This window comes from Eleginops maclovinus, chromosome 23 (assembly GCF_036324505.1).
Source record: "Eleginops maclovinus isolate JMC-PN-2008 ecotype Puerto Natales chromosome 23, JC_Emac_rtc_rv5, whole genome shotgun sequence".
Lineage (NCBI taxonomy): Eukaryota > Metazoa > Chordata > Actinopteri > Perciformes > Eleginopidae > Eleginops > Eleginops maclovinus.
In genome coordinates, this window is record NC_086371.1 from 27,143,693 (window position 1) to 27,164,063 (window position 20,371).

A 20,371-nucleotide genomic window follows, 5' to 3' on the forward strand; every position below is an offset into this window, starting at 1 on the left:
TGGCCTCACATTCTAAAAGTCTCTGACGGGTTCACACCGCTGTCCGCAGGATGCTAAAGTGAAAGCCTCGGCTGTCACACTGCGTAAAGAAATAAAGTAAGCTTACTCACTATTTGTAGAGAAATGCCATTCTCCTATCCTTAATGGTGGCGAAATGATCTGTGACCCGGTCATACAGATCCCCATGGGACCTCAGTGCTCGTATTATGGATGATTCCATTGATATCTTTGCCAAGTGGGAAAGTCTCTCCTGTGCACAACTGTTTCTTAGGAAGGTTTTAATCCTTTTCAGGCAGGAAAATGACCTCTCTGCAGACGTGCTTGTAGCGGGTATGGTGAGCATCAGCCTCAGCAGTTTGCAAACCTCAGATAAAGAAGAGGTCAGTTCATCTTTTATGAGCATGGTTAGCAGCTCAGCAGGTGGTTTGTGAAAGAGTGGATCCGCATAGATTACCTGAAGTTCATTTCTTAGTCGCTGCTCGTCAAAAACTGGGTAGGTCTCAATCAACTGAGAAATGTCACGGCTAAGGAACCCTGATTCTGAGTAAGTCTTAAACACTGCATTATCCAGCACACGGAAGAAACTCAGATTTATCATATCTTGGAATCTCAGTGTCATATGCTGTACAATGTTATCCAGAATTTGAAAAAAAATGCGGCGGTAAGAATCAGTGGAGCCAGTGTCCGCTAGATCCCCACCCATACTGGCACCTACATCAAAATCCCTCCAGGCCGGGCGGCTTCGCTTGCGTCGCTCGTTGGGTATGCCAACAGTCTGCACTGTGTTCTCATACAGGCGGCTGAATGTTTCAGTACTTCGGAGAGCCTTCAAAGCATTCAGAGTGCCGGTCACTCGTTCATCACACTGTCTGATGTCCAGCGTTTTGCTCTGGAGTATCTGGAACAATGGTTCAGTGAGGCCGAAAATTGTTTGGAAAATCGCAAGCATGAACATGAAATCAAAGTCGTTAAGTTTCTGTTTCAGAGAAGAGCTCTGTGAGACTGCATCGTTATCCCAACCAGGCTCAGTCGCGATCCGGTCAAACGCGATCATCAACGATGTCCGCCCCTCATGTACTGCATGAACAGCCCGGCTCTTGAAATTCCACCGCGTCGTACTTCCACCAGGCACGCGTATACTTTTATCCACGTCAGCGAGTACAGATGTCCGCTTACTCGAACGGCTGAAAAAGTTGTGGAAACAGTCGAGATCGGCGAAAAAGAGCTTTGATTCTTGAACGTTGCTTGTCCCCTTAGCCAAAACTAAATTCAGCTTATGTGCATAGCAGTGAATAAACAAAGCGTGTGGGCATTTCGTCTTGACCAGGGCCTGTACCCCGCCGCGTTGTCCACTCATGCAACTCGCTCCATCATACGTTTGACAGATGAGCTTTGTCTCAGGACTGTAGTTTGCAATTGCCCTCATTGTCACATCGGCTATGGCTTGAGCATCCCTTTTTGCACTGACGTCAAAGAAACCAAGAAAGCGCTCGCATATCTCACCCTTGGCATTAACGTAGCGAACGATGACAGTCAACTGGCACTTGCAAGATATGTCCGTGGTGTCATCTACTTCGACTGCTATGAATTCGCATGTGTTTATCTCCTTGTTTATTTCCTCCTGAATGACATGATCAATGCTCTCAATTATTTCATTTGGGATTGTACTTGACATACCCACGAATGTCGTAGCAGTGGCTAGGTGTTCCATCATGTTAATATCAAACTCAGCAAAAGAATTAACAAGTTCCACAAAGTTCCCCTTATTGCTAGAGCTAGCAGACTCATCATGACCCCGGAATGCCTGCTCTTGGCATCCGAGGTACACCACAGCCACAATCAGTCTCTTTAAAATGGCACGATTTTTCCCCACCTGCTGGTTATGTCTTGACACACTTATTGCAGCCGCTTGATCTAGTGCCTCATCTATCCTCACTCGTCCAAAAAGTTTGAGTTTGAGTTCGGATGTTATATGACCACGGGACTTTGAATGCCTCTCTATTCCCCGCGAGAGGTTTTTCAGATCAACAAATCCTGTCGTTGTCCATGGGTTGTTCAAGGTGCTGGAGCGGTCAAACAAGAGGCATGGCCAGCAGAAAAGACAATTTAGCATTACACTCCCTGTTAGCCAGTCCGTTCTCGTATAGTTCCCTTCACAAAACATCCGGGTATTTCCTTTAGCTCTTCCCTGAGTAAGGTCGAGATTCGGAGTGGACCTACCCTTCTGTTTTATTTTTAACTGAATTTCAAACGGTAGTTTAGTGAAATCGTTTCTCAGAAAAAACTCTGGGTCTCCGTCGCCATCCATTCTTACTTTCTAACCTTCCTTCACGGTTAGCAACAGCATGGTTGTGTGTGGTTACATACTTACGTATTAGTGTAGGAGGCACGTACAAGCTAGCCTCCTCATTTTTTAATTTTTACAGTTTGATTGACCTTGATGAGCGTTCGGTGACAAGCCGAGCTTCAATCTGATTGGCTAAAACCCTTAGTAGTAGTGGAGGCCAAGTTAAACGGGCCTCGTTAGATGGCAGTATTTCACCTATAGGGGCGCTGTTTTGCTCGCTCAAAGAAAAACATGACATCAGGGAATTAAACACGGCATATTTGGAACCTAAAATGTGCGTCATGAATCCCAACTCAAGGATATTTTTTTATCGAATATAAATGAGGAGGCCACGCCTCCCTTGGCCTCCGGGAGAAAACGCCACTGCCGCCAACTGTTTTCTCACAGAACAGATCAAATCAAAAATGAATAAAGGTGGTTTTGTAGCATCTGTGTTTCTCGATCTAAAAAAGGCATTTGACTTTGTTAATCATAACATACTCATATTTAAGCTTTCCAGTTTTAACTTTTCATCACAAACACATAAATGGATAACATCGAATGTGTTTAACCAATCTCAGGATTTCAGAGTTCAAAATTATGAATCTGCTGACCTTTGTCTTTCCACGGGTGTTCCACAAGGTTCAATCCTGGGACCATTACTATTCTCCCTATATATAAACGATTTACCATCTATATGTCCTGACACAAACATCCAAATGTCTGCAGATGACACTGTAATATACACTGCCCGATCAAAAAAATGGTCACAAGCCTGTGGGGGCAGTGCTATGATCTCTGGTTGCTGCAGTTGGTCTGGTCTAGGTTCAGCCACGTTATATACCCAAAGAATGAGGTCAGCTGACTACCTGAATACACTGAAGGACCAGGTTATTCCATCAATGGATTTTTTCTTCCCTGATGGCACGGGCATGTTCCAAGAGGACAATGCCAGGATCCATCGGGCTCAAGTTGTGAAAGAGTGGTTCAGGGAGCATGAGACATCATTTTCACACATAGAATGGCCCCCACAGAGTCCAGACCTGAACCCCATTGAGGATCTTTGGGATGTGCTGGAGAAGACTTTGCGCAGTGGTCCGAATCTCCCGTTATCAATACAAGATAAAAAAAAAAATATGCCGTAATCAAAGCTAAAAGCGGTCAAACGATCATTACAGTGTGTGACTTTTTTTGGCCAGGCAGTGTATATACATGGAAGCAATATGACACGAGTGGCTAATCAACACTATGGTTCATGTTACAACTTGGTTGGAACAATTCTGTTTGCAACTAAATATTTGTAAATCAGTATGCATGTTTTTTTACAACAAAAAAGTCATGGGAGAGGCTACAGGTGGTGTCACAATACAAATACCTCGGACTCATGATTGATTCAATACTCAATTTCAAGGCTCAGCTTAAAAAAGTCTGTAATAGAGTCAAATTCAGTCTGTCAAATTTTAGGTTCACCAGAGATTACATGTCAACAGAGGCCGCTCTGATGTACACACACTCTCTCATATCATTTACTGCTTAACAACCTGGTCAAATGCCAGTACTACTACTTTCAAACCACTAGAGTCATTGTACAAACGAACACAAACAATACTGGATCAGAAATCAGTGTATTCTCATCACTACCCAATACTTAAAAAATACAATCTGTTGAGCTGGGAAAACATCATACTACATGCAAATGCGTGCCTTCTTTACAAAATGATCCACGGCCTTACCTCACCTCCTCTCAGACATTTCATCATGACACGGACAACTGCTAATAGGATAACCAGAGGTGCAGGGAGAGGAGATTGCATTATTCCAATCAGGAAAAGTTATTTCACTCAGTCTTCGTTTTCTGTTAAAGCCGCTCAGCAATGGAACTCGATCCCAGCAACAATTACAGACCAGACTTAGTGCTGCCAACACTGATACAATCCTCTGCTCCTTACAACCCACTGTCTGTCTGCACTGCCTGGGTTTTAACATGTCTCTTTGTTTTGTTTTATTTTTTAAATGTTTCTTTAGGGTGACTAACAACATCTGTCCAGGGACTACAGATGAAAAGTAGCCTCTTGGCTAACTCTGGCTCATTTGCAAACATGTTTATTAATATGCATTGTCCCTGTTAAATAAATGAATAAATAAAATAAAGCATGTGTTTCTATTACGAATAAATAAAAATCTATGTAATGTACTGTTGTTTGCACTGTATTGTTGTCTCTGCTGTAATGTCTGTCTTCGAACATGTTAAATAAATCTAAATGATAAAAAATTAAATGGTTTTTTCTGCCATGAAGATTGCTAAGTAGCCCAGCCAACCAGAATCTTGCTGATTACACAAAACCCTCCTGGGGCTCAGCAAGGAAGACAAACTTAAAAATACTTGAAATAACTGTGGGGATATTTTTGGTCAACAAAAACAATTCTTAGCCAGTCGATTCTTTGAGTTCAACCAGCCCTGACAGCAAGCCAAAAGTTAATTTTAGACATTATACACTCACACAGTGATTTCAGTGTGACGCATGAGTAACACAAATCCATCAAACAAATGATATGTGTATGGCCTGGACAGAAAATCAATTATTAAATGACTGGATAGTCATGATTGAAATAAACAAATAGATTCAAATCACAACTCCACTTGAATGTTTACTTCAAAGGAAGTTTAGGACGTTTATAGAGATTCTATTCAGCTAATGATGCTGTTTCAGTAGATTTTTCATGCAGTTAGTGTTATTTCTCATGTTTGATAGAGGCTGGAATATTCAATTTAGGTAATGCAGCGGTAACACGAATGCAATGAGTGTTTTATCTAACCCTATATAGAATGCTAATGTACATTATTTATCTTGGAAATGCATTAATAAATCAAACCCTGCAGTGTGAGTGTGTGTGATTACAAAGAATGACTGAGTGCAGGGGAAGCGAACGTAAAGTGCCCCACTGCTGCGAAAGCCATGTGCTGGTGTGTCTACAGTGTGTGTGTGCGTGCGTGCATGCGCGTGCATGCGTGCGTGTGTGGACTCTTTGAAAGTGAGCATCCAGCCGAGTATAGAGTGGCATCCTGCTGAGGGCAGATGTGTGAGTGCACGAGTCGACATATGCTTGTTTGAAGGGTGCCGTGCTGTACACACATTGCTCTGTGTTCAGTATGTGTGTGTGTGTGTGTGTGTGTGTGTGTGTGTGTGTGTGTGTGTGTGTGTGTGTGTGTGTGTGTGTGTGTGTGTGTGTGTGTGTGTGTGTGTGTGTGTGTGTGTGTGTGTGTGTGTGTGTCGTTATATGGAGTTTGGAGTCTAGTTAACCCTCATACTGCCAAAATAATACAAGACTACAGACTGGGGTCCCCAAAAATAAATTACTGAAACAAAAAACCAGCACGGCAAAATAGTGAACTTCTAAAAACGAAGATTAATGTCTTGGACGCAGAAAGATGGATGAATCAGATTATAATCAGAATGCCTTTATTCGTACCACAGGGGGGAAATTTACAATATTATTTCGAGAAAGTTACAGTTAGTTTGCATATTGTGTAAAAGGAAAAGAGACAAGGCACATAAGGAAATGTCACCTTTAAAATCACACAAAAAATGGAAAAAATGAACTCATAATGCATATGACTAAAGAGGTGAAATACAGTACGTTTCTTTGTCGGTGCTAACTATTCCAAACACAGAAAGCATTATTTAAGGTCTGTAGGAACAACTTGATTGACTTAGTCATTAAAACTGTCATGATCATTACGTGTAAAATACAACCAAAACCCATTTAGATTTTTACTTTCTGGTAACTCATAATAACATTAAATGTACAATAGTGAGACAAGGCCAGGTTTTTATTTGTCAATGTTTTCTCTAAATATTCTGATTATTCCTGAATATTTTTTAGCAAACATGGTCTTACTTTACTTTTTTTATGATCTAACAAGGTTCAACACAATAAATCCAATATTAACACAAAGAAATAACACAACATAACAAAAAACATACCACTTAAAGGAATGAAAGTGAATCAACAAATAAAATAAAATAAAACCAAATTAAGGAAAAACACTGTACTGAAACATGTCATGTTTGAAACATCTAAACTGAATTCCCGTTAAACCACTGATCTCCTTACTAAAGGATTATGGGTATATTCTCAGCAGCAGTAGAGGATACCGGGTCCATTACCATGAGGTCAAACAATCCTATGCGTAACGTATGTCTTGAAATGTCCTGGGTTTTGTTACATGGTGCCAAAGCAGTAAGCAAAGTTACCTTCAAAGGACTAGTGACGGAGGCAATGACTCACGAAGAGAGGGATTGTGGGTTTGAGCTCTATGTGGAGCCCATCACTGGTGAACTAGCAAGATGATGGATTGAGACCATCCTGTGCTAAAGCACTCATTTACGTAACTTGATTTATGTTGATCCGTACTCAGACAGACATACATCAGTGATGACACTGAATCTGTACAGGTCCCATGGCCTGATGGATAAGGCACTTGTCTCATTGGCCAGGGACCAACAACATATCAGGAAAACTAAGTGCATATATAACACTTTCCACTTTTACCTTATTGTTGATCAGACAACATATCTTTACACATCGAAGTTAATGCAGATAGGACTAACTGCATAGGGAGGCAAATTGCGTACAATGTGACGAATCCAATAGATAGTCCAAATGTCCAGCGCATATAGGACAGATTTGGGGGCTGTAGCGTATCTTTGCAAAAGGAGCACATTTTCTCCCCAAACATCCATGCAAATTCTCAACATCATGTGATTAAATGCTACTCAGCAAACACAACTGCGGAGCTGCAAACATTATTGAAGTGGCAGTACCATTAGTCTAGGATACTGTTTGAACCAAGGCTAAACAAAGACCGAAGTTCACCCAGTTAGCTGTTCATGTGTATTTGTGAAGGATGCCCCATCTCATGGTAAAACCCAGCGATCGAACAAATGGGCGGCTCCACAGTGGAATCTGGCAACGAAGGGTTTAGATTACCAGCCACTGGCGTTGGATTTCTGGTTGGAATTTGGTAGGTTGAGGGGCATCTAGCTGGCTACATCTGTACCCTCACATCTACATGAGCTTAAAGCTACAACCCAGGACCACCATTACTGTTGTGATGAGACCCTTGCAAGTCCTTACAGCTTCTATCGGTGTCTGATGTTTCAAAGAGGCCTTACTCTGATCATTTTCATGTTTCAGATTAGTATTTTGCGCCTCTACTGGGACATGTCTCCATGCTTTAATGTTCCAAAAACTTTGTATTTTTCTCATACTGCCTGTGCTGCAGCACCTGTCACCTCTTTCCGAAACTAGAGCCCATTCAGCTCTTATTGGTTAGCTCTGTTGCGATTGGTCAACCAGTTAGAGTTATCCTGCCCCTAAGCCTATCATGTACATGTGTTGGAGCGCTAGCCAATAGAAGTGCAAGTATAGTGGCAGAGAAACTCACTTCCGAGGGAACTTTAGGATTTTAGCCTTTTCAGACCAAATACATGCACTAAAACCTTCAAACACACTACAGGAAAGGGAAAACCCCCCAAAAAATCCCAAAAGAGCCTTTTTACTCTGTGTTTAGGGATTTTATTGGGCAAACAGTGCCTTTAGTGAAGTGACAGTATAGAAAGAGGAAGACAGACGGGATGTCAAATGGTCCCAGGCCAGTTGGAACCCGGGTCCTTCACACCCCAGTACATTGTAAGTCCAAAAAAACACATACAAAAGAAACTTTCAAACAGTGTTTAAAATGTTGTTTTCTGTTGAACTTTCTTACACTGTAATTCTTGTTTGACTAAAATATTGTCGTGTTTATCGTAAAAGGACAAAAATATTAAAGCTCCTTCAAAAATGTTCCAATCAAATCCAGTTGCTGTAAAAGTCCAATCTGTCGTTTTATTCATTGCATGCCAGAACTGTTCTGTACTGATTAAAAGCTCTGCAGTACACACACATATATTACAGCCAACAAACTGAAGCTTTTTCAGTGGCCCTACACATCAAAGCGTTTAACTTCAATTTGTTCTTATAACATGCTTCATGATATTTCAAAGTTCTAAAATACTTCCATCTTCACAGGGAGTTGAGATAAAACCAACAAAACTGTGGTTAAAGTTACCTTGATAGAGAAGTTTTGGGCAACAAAACTGCGTGGTTAAGGCAAGAGGAGGTATCAATGTTGATATCAGTAAAGAGTGACTAATTATCAACCACATTTACATCTTTTCCTCCTGTAAAAGCTGGACAAAACGTCAGGAACACCTGTAAACAAAATGTTAAATCATTGAGGAGAAGATGTAGAACACCTGTCAGTTTTGTCCTTGCACAAAACTTTAAGGACACATTTTGCGATAGCATATGGTTCCATAATTACAAAGTTTGTCTGAACAACTTTTTCATGCCTCCTGTGAGGGTGTGTGAGTGGTAACCTGGAGAGAAAAGTCTGTCGACTCTTCCTCCTGCTCCTCTGACCCCTCTAATGTGTTTGCACACACAGGAAAGGAATTGCATATGTGGGCGCAGCCTAACAGTGTGAGGGTCTTGAGGATTGTTTCATTGCCGGTAGCAGGGGTGCATCATGTACACTCCCACACACAGGAAAGGAATTGCTTGGCAAACAAAAGTAAATTAAAGCTATAGACAGGAAGACCAACACGATATAAAAGTTGAAGCAGACCAGCAAAGGTGGAAGAAAGTACTCTGTAGACTGTGAACTTGAGTAAAAGTAGAAGTACGCAGTAGCTGCTGAATTAACTCCAGGTGGACTAAAGTCTGATTTAATCCTATTAGAACCCAGACCCATTTCTACTTAAAGGAAAATGAAGGGAAACACAGAAAATAGTTATTGCATTTACATAATATGTTGAGTGCGATTGTTTTCTCTACCTTCAAGTGTGTGTAAATTGTCTCGTGTGTGGGGCATGGGAAAAACTAACAAGAGAGCAAAGGGGAAACAGAAGGAGGTGAGAAGAGATGACACAACAGAGGAGGACAGGAAATGAAATGATAAGGCAAGGTCAGGGGAGGTTGGCGAGGTGAAGACAGGATGCCGTCACAGTCCCAGTGGGTGAGGGAGGATGTGGGGGGAAGGTGATGAGACAAGAACAGGAGGTGAGGACAGGTGATTGTGCTTCACATTTGTACCAGATGACAGAGCGATAACGAGGAGCAAAGGCTATAACAACTTGTGTTCATACTTTGACAGAAGATCGGGCCTCCAACTTTCTCCAGATCTCAAATTGGACTTCAATCTCGTTTGTCAAAAGTTTGCTCAGCGGACTTTCCACACAAAAAAATAAATAAAGTAAAGGAGGAAGGAGACAACTATCAAAAAGCAGCAGGGTGAAAACAAAGATGTAAAGATGATATGAACATAAAAAGTTAAAAGGGACAGGATGAAACCAAATCCCCAGGAAATGGGGATGCCATTGGGCCAAAAAAGACTTTCCCATTGACTCTCATTGGGCGTCACCATCTCAACATTTCCATTTAAATGATGACGTTTTTAAAATGTGATAATAGCTCAATCCAGGGTTGTTTTTCCTATTCAAATTATATGACTGAGTCGAGTCTGTGAGATAAACACTGGGAGGCGGGGCATAAGGAATATGCAAGTGCATTTGTGTTTTGGGCCCAATGGATGTGGAAGATCCAAGCAAGATCCGAGAAAGATCTAAAAAAGACCCAAGGAAAATCCAGGAAACATCCAGGAAAGAGACAAAGGAAAATCCAGGAGAGATCTAAGAGGGATACAAGTCAAATCCAGGAAAGATCTAGGGAAGATACAAGGAAAATCAAGGTACATTCTAGGAAAGTTTCAGGGAAAATCCAAAGAAGATTCAGGGAAAATCCAAGGAAAATCCAGGCAATTTTTGGCTTCATGCGCCATCGAGAAACGTTCATAGTGATAAACGTACAACACTGTATCCAGTTTTCTTTATACATCATGGGTAGAACCTGTGCGCTGGTGGCTGTCCGTCTTACTAGCAGCAGATGACAGAGGACACAGCAGGAGCACACAAGTTCGTAACACATGACAGCTGAACATCTGCTATATCTCACAGGGTCTTCTTCCACACCAGGCTTCCTCTTGTCTTTTCTTTTCCCAGCCTGCCATCTCAAGCAGGAAATTCCCATGTCCTCTTTTGTTTGGTCTGCCCAGCTGTCGCCTCTATGCTCCGCTCAGCCCCTTTGGATCGCCTCACTTCTCGTACAATTCAATGTGACATGTCTTCTTCTCCCTCCATCCACTGCTCTACCCCCCGCCCTTCCTCCTCGCACCTTTTCCTTACATTTTTTTTTGTGTGTTTTGTCCTTTTTATCACACAGTATAGTGTGTGTTCTTGTGTGTGTCATCTGTGATTAAAGAAGGTGTCATCCCTGTCACAGTATGCCACCACCGCCTGCTGTCACTTGTCTACCTTAAATGGATGGTGTCAGTTTGTGTGTGTGTGTGTGTGTGTGTGTGTGTGTGTGTGTGTGTGTGTGTGTGTGTGTGTGTGTTGTGTGTATGTGTGTGTGTGTGTCTGTGTGTGTGTGTGTCTGTGTGTGTGTGTGTCTGTGTGTCTGTGTGTCTGTGTGTGAGTGAAATACTGACAGTGTGCATGCAACCATTTGTGTGCAAGCATGTGCTAATGAGAGAAGCAGAGGATGTGGCAGAGTCAGTGACCTGCACTGAGTACTAAACACTAATCTATCTGATGGCACATTACATGTTAGAAATGATACATGAAAAGCTGTTTACTCCACTAATAACTTCAGAAAGACAAAGGTGCTGGAAATAACAGAAGAAGAAATATGCCCTATTAAAAAGGCAGTTGCATGGTAACTGTTCTGCCCTCCTTAAGCATTTGGTAGCTTGCGTATTATATGTGGGGAAACACTGCCACCTAGCGGACAATACTATTTACAAAGTCGCGCAGGTTTAGTTCTTTTTCATTGTCGAGTTGACTTGAGTTAGGAGAACATACGGATACAGTTTCTGCCGGATTCCTCTTCAAAGACTTACCTTTAACGCGCGAGCTTTGGACATTATTAGTCTGTAAGTGCCTATTCTTTGTTACCACATTCAATGCCATGTAGATAATTAAGAGTTTATGTTGAATTTGTGTCTCTACATCTCTAGGATAATTTGTCACTTAGCCATGCTAGCTCTCGTGGTATCATGCTACCTGCTATGCACTGTGATATTATCTTCGTGAGATTTATGTATCCCTTTGTTTCTGTTTGTTTCAGTTTTACAAAAAAGAATATCCATGTCCTGTATAAATACTTGCTTGGTGAACAAAGTAAACGGAAGAAAACCAACACTTCTTGCCTCGCTTGAGTTCATCAACTATATTTATTAGACGACAAATTGTTAGCTAGCTGTCTAGTTCCGCAAGCTAGAGAACGCAGCACGAGGACAGCATAGTAACAAAAACATTATAAAATAGTTAATAAAGAATGTATTATCATCTCTCAAAGAGTTGCTTCCATAATTCAACATATTACAACCACAAAAAAAGAGAAAAAGCCAATGTGATGTGACATAATCAAAGCCATGAACTCCAATCCTCAAACTGATTTATCTTACTTGCTCCCATCTCTTTTCCCTCTCTATTATTATTTAACTATACTGAGCCTGCATGTTTCATCAAAACCAAAATCATTATATTCTGCAGTACTCATGTCCTTTATGACTGAGCCTCTTTTCATCTTGCTGACATCTGTCACTGAAAAACCTGTTTTATCTCGAATTCACAGAGACACAAAGTTCACGACACAAATATGACACTGATTACTTTTGTTTTTTGTTCGCAAGAACTTTTGAAGTTCTCATCACATAATTTCATGGCAGTCTGAATTAATGCTGTTTTATTCACTCAGAACATCTGCCATTTTCAGAGTCGTCTCCACTACGGCATTTGTGCAGCTTAATGTAAAAGTACAGTTAAAAGATGTTGTTTTTGTTGTACTTGTATTACATATCCACAACAGGAAGTAACTTTAATTGATAAATAAATCCTCCTTTAGTCACAAGGTTGGTAAACAGTTCCCTATATTTCAGGGGTGTTTTTTCAAGTTATGGGATGGGTTACTTGATTCCAGTTAATTCCAGGATCGTTTCACATGATATTAGCCTAGAGAGGGGGCAACATTTATTTCCAACATGTCTGAAAATGATCCAAAAAAAGTCAACAAAAATGCAAAGAAAAGTAATGGTGTGTTAAGGCAATATCACTACTTGGTTGGTTTAGTAAAACGTGTTGGTCCCGCCTAAAATAAGTATGTGTATTATGTTCATATAATTGAACCTTGACTTTTGGTTTCATGTGTGACACAAACAGTCGTCAACTAGGTTAAAGTCCTGTGTTTGTTTCACTGCGTAGAACCAAACACAGATGTAAAATGGTTGAGCATTCATTTTAATTGTTGTAAAAACCCAGCTCCTTCCTGCAGTATACATACAAATATATGTTTGGCATTGAGTAGATGTACTAATACTGACATATACTGTATGTCTTCAATTTGGTCCTCTTATCAATAGGAATATGTACACTATTGATCAAATATTAAAAGAAGAATTCATTCATAAAGAACATTTGCACGCATACATGAACAAATCATTACAAACATAATAATTATAATAGTTGAAGAATGTATCAAATAAAAAAGATGAAGATAACAATAAACAGATGTAATATAAGCAGACGAAAGAACAGTCACACAAATAACTCAAACCAACCTGTTTAGCTTATGCTACTTCTAAAAACATATTCTAGACCTTTCATGGGAAAAGGAAGCTAACAACTCCATCCCACTATCATGAGTACAATGTCCACAAAAGCTTGCCCACAACCTTTGGCAATGTGTGGTTTAATGTTACAGATATCTAGCATTCCCCATTTGCTTGCCAGAAGCTCTCTACTGTATTACGTTTTGAAGTTATGCTAGTCTACTCACAACTGCTCTAACCTCTGTTGACCCTCATTATAATCCCAACACCTGTCAGGAGCAATTATCCTGTCTGACAAATGATGTTTCCAAACATTTTTGAATCTTTTCATCATGCTCTTATTTTCCACAACAACAAACATTCTCTACTTCAATCTTTTCATCATCTGTCAGTGAAGAGAAACTTTTCCCTCACATTGAGTCACATAGCAGACAAAGGCTTTTTTCTTTTCTCCACTCCTTCCTCTGATACATGTAATTAAAGCTCTTTACAGCTGAGTGTTAAAATGATTCCCCTGGCCACTTGACAGTGGAGCCGCTCTGACAATTCACTGTAGATCTGTGGAGCTCATTCTCTCTCTGTAGTTCTGCAGAATATTCCAATGGTCCAGCTTCTGTGTCGGCCTTCATTAACTCCACATTTTGATCACAGCCTCTTTCTACTTTTTACATGGCCACTTATGTAACCAACCCCATGTGTGTGTAGGAGTACATATTTCAAAAGAAAAAAGCCCATCACGAATAAAAGGATGGAGAACAAAAACTGTACTTTAAAATTGATATCACTTGGTAAGATCTGCATATTTTACCATTCGAGAGCAGAAAAGGACAAAGTTGAACTCAAATTAGTAGAAACTGAAATATTTAAGAATGTACTGAACTGGTTGAATACAATAACCTGGTGCACAATGACAAGGGTTTGTACAACTAAAGTATTAGAACTGAAACATTGACCCTGCTGTGATGTACGGACCAAAGTAGTGGATTGAGTCTTTGCCTCTAAAATGCATAAAGAATGCAACAAAAAGCATCTGCTTATCAGGCCTTGTGTCTACCAAAGCCTTCAACGCTCATAGTTTCAATATTATTTGAAATAGGAGCATTGCATATTTACATTATTGTAGAGACGGCAGGAACAATGTAGTTTTACCTGCTCGCAGAACGCTTTCAAACACTTTGCTTTTCATCGTAGTCTTTTCTCAATTGTCCAATCAAACCTAGCAAAGGAACTGTGATGTGTAATTCTGTAAGAAATCACCCAAAAATCATGAACCCTAGTTTTATTGATCTGTCGTCTCATTCTTCTTGTTTCAGCCATCTGGCCAAGTTCCTTTGGCTGTCATTTTCAGCTGGGGACAACACATCTTTAAAATGACTTTCATCCAAGGACTTGTGAAATGCATTTGCCTATTATTTGTTCAGGTTCTGTACCATTGAAACCTTACACTGGCAAACCTAAGGAAGGCTTTTATGCTATTGGTTTGCAAAAAAAAGTCTGGTTAGCTGCTGTTGCTTTTAACAAGGCTTTTGATGGAATTTACTTCCAAGACAGTATTAAGGTAAGCCATTTACATGGGTATTCAACTGTAAGAAAAGGAGCTTTCAATGTGTTAACAGATTATAATACCTTGATACACATACACAGTTACACACGCAGACACGCAGTCACATAATTCACTCTAATGCATTTTTGATGTTGCGTTATCAATTTTAGGTGTTGCGTTATCGTTCTGCCTCTGTACAAGTCTCCAGGGTGGAGCCATTGAAAGGCCAGTAGATGAGGGACACTGAAGGGCAGTGCAACTCAAAATGAACAACTATCCCCACTCATCTCTTCCCCGCCTGGGATTCCTCCTTCCTTCCTCTCTTTTTCTTTCCCTCTTTGTACTAACACTCTGTTGCTTCTTTTCACCCTGAAGTTACCTGAGTTTATGGAACCACATGTTATCATACGGTTTAAGCCAATCATTTTTTTAATGAAAAATGTATTGTTTTTTTGCAAACAGAGCATACAAAGATAGACGATGCATGACCACTGCTTCCCACTTTTGGTTCACCTGTTTTCTACCAGCTGAACGACATTAGAGAACTCAAGCTGGTAAATGTTCGCAAGGGAGATGGAGATTATTGATCATTCAAGAAAAGAAAACTACAGTAAAATTAAGGGGTTTTCCTGGTCAACTGCGGGCAGGTCTTACTACAACTGAGGGTCTAGAACAGAAGATAACCGTTTTAATATCTGAAGGCACCATGAAAATGCAAAACAGCAAGGGCCCAAGCACAGATCCCTGTTGGACATTTTTGCCCAGCTAGCTTTAAAGATGTTCTTTTAACTGACATTTAATTGTAATACTATGATAAACATAGTCATAAACAAAAACAGAAGAGATACAAAGGTCATGGCTTCTGGAACATAGCTGTAAGCACATTTTTGTGTGTGTGTGTGTGTGTGTGGGGGGGGGGGGACTAATACTATTACTTGGAAACATTTCAGAGGGGATTAAAACAATTCTTATTTTTTCCTCTTAATAAGAATAGCAATAATTTAGCAAATTACAAGGAACTGTAAAATATAATAACACAAGTACAGTATGGAAACTGGAAAGAAATAACCATGAGAATAAGAAACTTTGGGAAATGGATTAGTTATAGATCACAACACATTCAAAATGATACCCCAAACATTGAAAAGTTCACTTTAATGAAATGTATTTTGTCCACAGATTTGACACAATTATACAAGGTTAGTTTAAAGCAATATTTAGTTGACAAATGTAAATAACTAAGACACACTAAAGACATTAAAGAACCTGTTGTACAATAACTGTTATTAAGGTTGCGTGTTTTTGAGTGATCATGTTTTATCCATTATGTGTTAGCTATATCTTATAAGTTCTCATCAATTTGTTTTTGTTCTCTTTTTTCTTCTTTAACATCTTTGTTCTCGTCTTCTGATTAGCGGTCAGCTGGAATCATAGTGGTTTTGTGTAACTACTACTATTTCAAAGACATTAACTGTTATGTTCTTTCTTTACAACTCATTAAAGTCCCATTTTAATTTGCTAACACTGACTTTCAAAACCAACCCGTTTAAGATTCTTGTCATCTGGATTACAGTTTTGCTTGTTCAGGGTCCTGCCTACATTACAAAGCTACTGAAGACATACTGTATTTCACCACTGGGATTCTGGGGTCTTTAGATCAGGGTGTGTTGGTTGTTCCCGGTTTCAGACACAAGTCTAAAGGGGACTCTGCTTTAGAAGTGGTGAACTTTTGATCTCTCTCCCTTTGGACTTAAGACATATGTCTTAAGTCCATGTACACATTCAAGCTCGAGACCCATTGATGTAAACTTGCTTTGTTTAGTTGTGTTTTTTACATTGTTTATTCTTTCTATTGTTCATTCCTTTTATATTGTTGGCTGTTATAATACACAAGTGGTATTAATGAATGCATAATTACTGATGTGGAATAACCTCCATTACATTATATCTTGTTGAAAAATAAGTTCACCTAAATAAAAGTCTCTTTCCGTTTACTTTCCCTGATATCCAGAAGAAGAACATTAATCAAAATGAACCACATAACCTGCTTTATTACTCTGAACTGGAAATAACGTTCAGTTACTTTATAGCCCAATTACCCATGGAGTTATCTCCCCTTCCTGCTGTGCCTCTCTCTGCTGACTTTTATTTATTTCCTGTGATGCATAAACAACGAGCCTATCAGCCTGTTATACAGTTGCCTTTGGTGGGGAAATCATCTGATTGCATACATTTCCTTCTTCTTCTGTCCTTAATTGGATTTCTTCCTCTCTTTTTAGATTGCCATGTGTTTGATCTCCCCCTTCCCCTACTCCTTCCTCCTCCCCTTCAATGTTTCCATCTGTCTGTGGATCAGAGGAGCTGAGGAGGGAAGGAAGGAGGAGGCGGGGGTGTGGGGGTGGGGGGGTATAGATTCAGGCTAGTTGCTGGGCTATCAAAGATTCTCTCTGGGGTGCATAACATTGGTACTGTAGGTGCATGCATGCACTGAAAAGTACCAGCTAATTGACTCACCGGGGAATAAAAGCTAAAACACAGACCCCCAGGTTATTTACAGGATACACACAGTAAGGCTAAGATTCAATCAGCTGAAATATGTGATAATGATAAATGATTCTCAAAATGACATGATACCTTGGAATGGTGCAGTAATGAGTCCCTAACCCTTTGATACACAAGCTATGCAAACCCCTTCTAAGGGACAACATGGGTCAAAAAGGACCCGTATTGACCTATAACATTATTTCATGCATGGCTGAGGGTTTCTTCCCTATATTTCTGTAAATCAATGTATTTCATCATTTAATATTCCAATTATTCATTAAATATGTTGATCTGATCCATTTTGTCTACTCCTGATTTGGTTTTGTTTTAGTACTGGATCCCTTCTGGTTTCTTCTTCACACTGTTGTCATCCACTGCTCTGTCATCATGCATGGTGCTCAGGAGGACAACAGCCTCCCCTTCTTCGACACATACAGTAGGTCACGTTGCCACTGAATCCACATTCTGAGCTATACTTCTCCCTCAATTTGGAGGGTCAAGAAAGATCAAGTAATCTTCAAATACTATCTTTCACAGGATAATGAATAGTTTCTTAGGTAAAATAAGTATAAAATACGACTTCTATGAATCAGATGTGCAAAAGCATCCTGCGAGATATGACATGGTATGAAGTGTGGCATGTGAAACGTAGTCTACAGTAAACATGTTCCTTACTGCAAACATTTACAAAGGTTCTTGGTCCAAATCACTGCTTAATCAATTATTTTTGACAACATGATTATTATAGTATGTATTTTTGACCCATTTGTGTAAACCTGATGTAATGATACAAAAACTGTTTTAGTTCCTAGATTGAGTAGGGGACAATGAAAATGATGATTTATGTTTATCAGAAAGAAGATATTTAATGAATAATTGGAATATTAAATGATAAAATACACTCATTTACAAAATATAGGACAGAAACCCTCAGCAATGCATGAAATAACATTGTAGGTGAATACGGGTCATTTTTGCCCCATGTTGTCCCTTCGAGGGGTAGTGATACAAAAGGGATTCTTTTTATTGAAAAGTAAGAAAGGCAAAATGGAAATAAGACTTTGTGATGATTAAAAACAAGTTAATCGATGAATACATTAAAAAAAGTAATTCATAAAACATATATTTACAGTTAAAACTCACTCGGGTCACTTTTGACTCATGTTGTGAATCAAAGAGTTTTGAATCACATCCTTATTTTGAAGTCAACTAAATGTTTAAACGTGTTTTGTTTAGATGCCTAAAATAACATCTGTGGTAAATGCAAGCTTAAGAAAGTTTCATGTTTTGTTCTTCAACATGAAATACATGAGTAAATACCCAACTCATACCTTTGTCTAATATTGAAGCGATTGCTAACAAGTGATAATGAGGCTTCTTAAAGTTACCACTCCGACAGTTAGCTGCCTTGATCTTAGCACTGATGTAAAGTGACTGCGATGTTGATGCTTTATAGATATTCACGTTGAGTTTTCTAACTTTAAATACGTCAGTAGATAGCCCACTGATGAATGTATAAAGCTTGTTTAAAAATTGCAGTTGTTATCAAGTGGCAGAGTACTAAACACCAGCATGCCTTACATTAGCAGCCTTTAGCTTAGCGGTTTTGAAGTCATGCAACTTTGGTTAAGTTTGTTTATATCCTTATGTTAGCTTTTTACTTCTGGTATTACACGTAAAGTATTCATACAAGTGGCGTTAATATGTGATGATTATCCTGCTAAATAAATGTGCAAGTATCAAAACGTTTATTGCAAAAGATATTACTTTCTGGAATATTGAAAAATCCAGTTTAAAAATCCAAGTAATACAATCATTCTCATATATCTTTTTTTACAACATTACTTTCGCTGAGGGATTTGGTTTCGAAAAGGAGTCTATGATTAAGCCATCATAAGAGCCATCAGTCAGGTTTTATGGCATGAATGCATGATTGACATGACACGTGTAACTACACGCCTGCGGTTCTTTGCTGAGTTAAATATTAATTGGACATTGGGTGAGATGAAAGTTAACCAGCAGTTCAGGAAGCATTGTTAAATGGAAGTTGACAGACAAACAATGGTACACTGATGAGGGAGCAAAGCAACATATTGCAACACGATACATAATGCAACATGAACAGTGAAACACCAAATAGTTTTATTAATACAGAATGAGAACATTCAGTCAGAGTGCAGAGAGAGGTGATCTCTATCATGCAGAATAACACTTGACGTTCATTTCAACATCTTGATATTACATTGCTCTTTGTTGCCTCATAATGACTGACAGTCTGACAGGCCCTGTGTTCAAATCATGAGTCTGATTCACAAAGTAGAACTGCTACTAACTGTATCCTCCACAATTAAAGGGCCCTATTATGCCCATTTAAAGGGTTCTCCTCTACTACAACATATCCTTTAGCAGAAATAAGTTAAAGAAATAAAACTGAAAACTAAATGAAAATGTAACTGCAGCACCAGATCTGAACTCCATGCAAGAATATCACTTTTGTGATTATTATACCAATAACAGAAGACAAAGGTTTTACATTCTTCCATGGACCTTTTCCTATGGCTGTCCATTTCACCCTGATAAAAACGCATATGCCTACACCATAATAATAATAATAATAATAATAATAATAATAATAATAATCTGTTTTATTTAAGAGCACACTTTTCTTTTAAAAAACTAAACTCAAAGTGTTACAGAGTATAATGGTAGCAACACAATTTAAAATAAACACACAGGTGCGGTAATCCCACCATCACCAGTCTTCAATATATACTGTAGATAATCACCAGATGCCCAAAGTAGCCTTTAAAATCAAAGCATAAGAAAACAACTTGAATAAACTTAAATAACTACACAAAATAAATAAATAAACCATAACATCAAGATGAATAAACATGTAGCTATTAAATAATATAAGTCAATATATTGCTCCATCACATCCAAAGTATCCTTTTGAGTTCTTATGTACAGTTGTGCCAGCGACTATAACCATGTTTATAGTCGCTTCTTATATAAATTGACTTGACAATCATGGTTTCTTGTTTGAACACAATTTGGAATCCCTTCAGGAGGAAAATACCAACTTGGCAAAAACTGAATTAATTACCAGAACTTGCTAACCCTGTCCACTCCTCTTCCATTTAACTCCTCACACACTTTGTAGTTTGTTAGGGAAGGAAATATCCTCTGTATCTGTCTCTTCCCATCTACAGACTTCTCACCCAAACACACTTTTATCATCGATCTT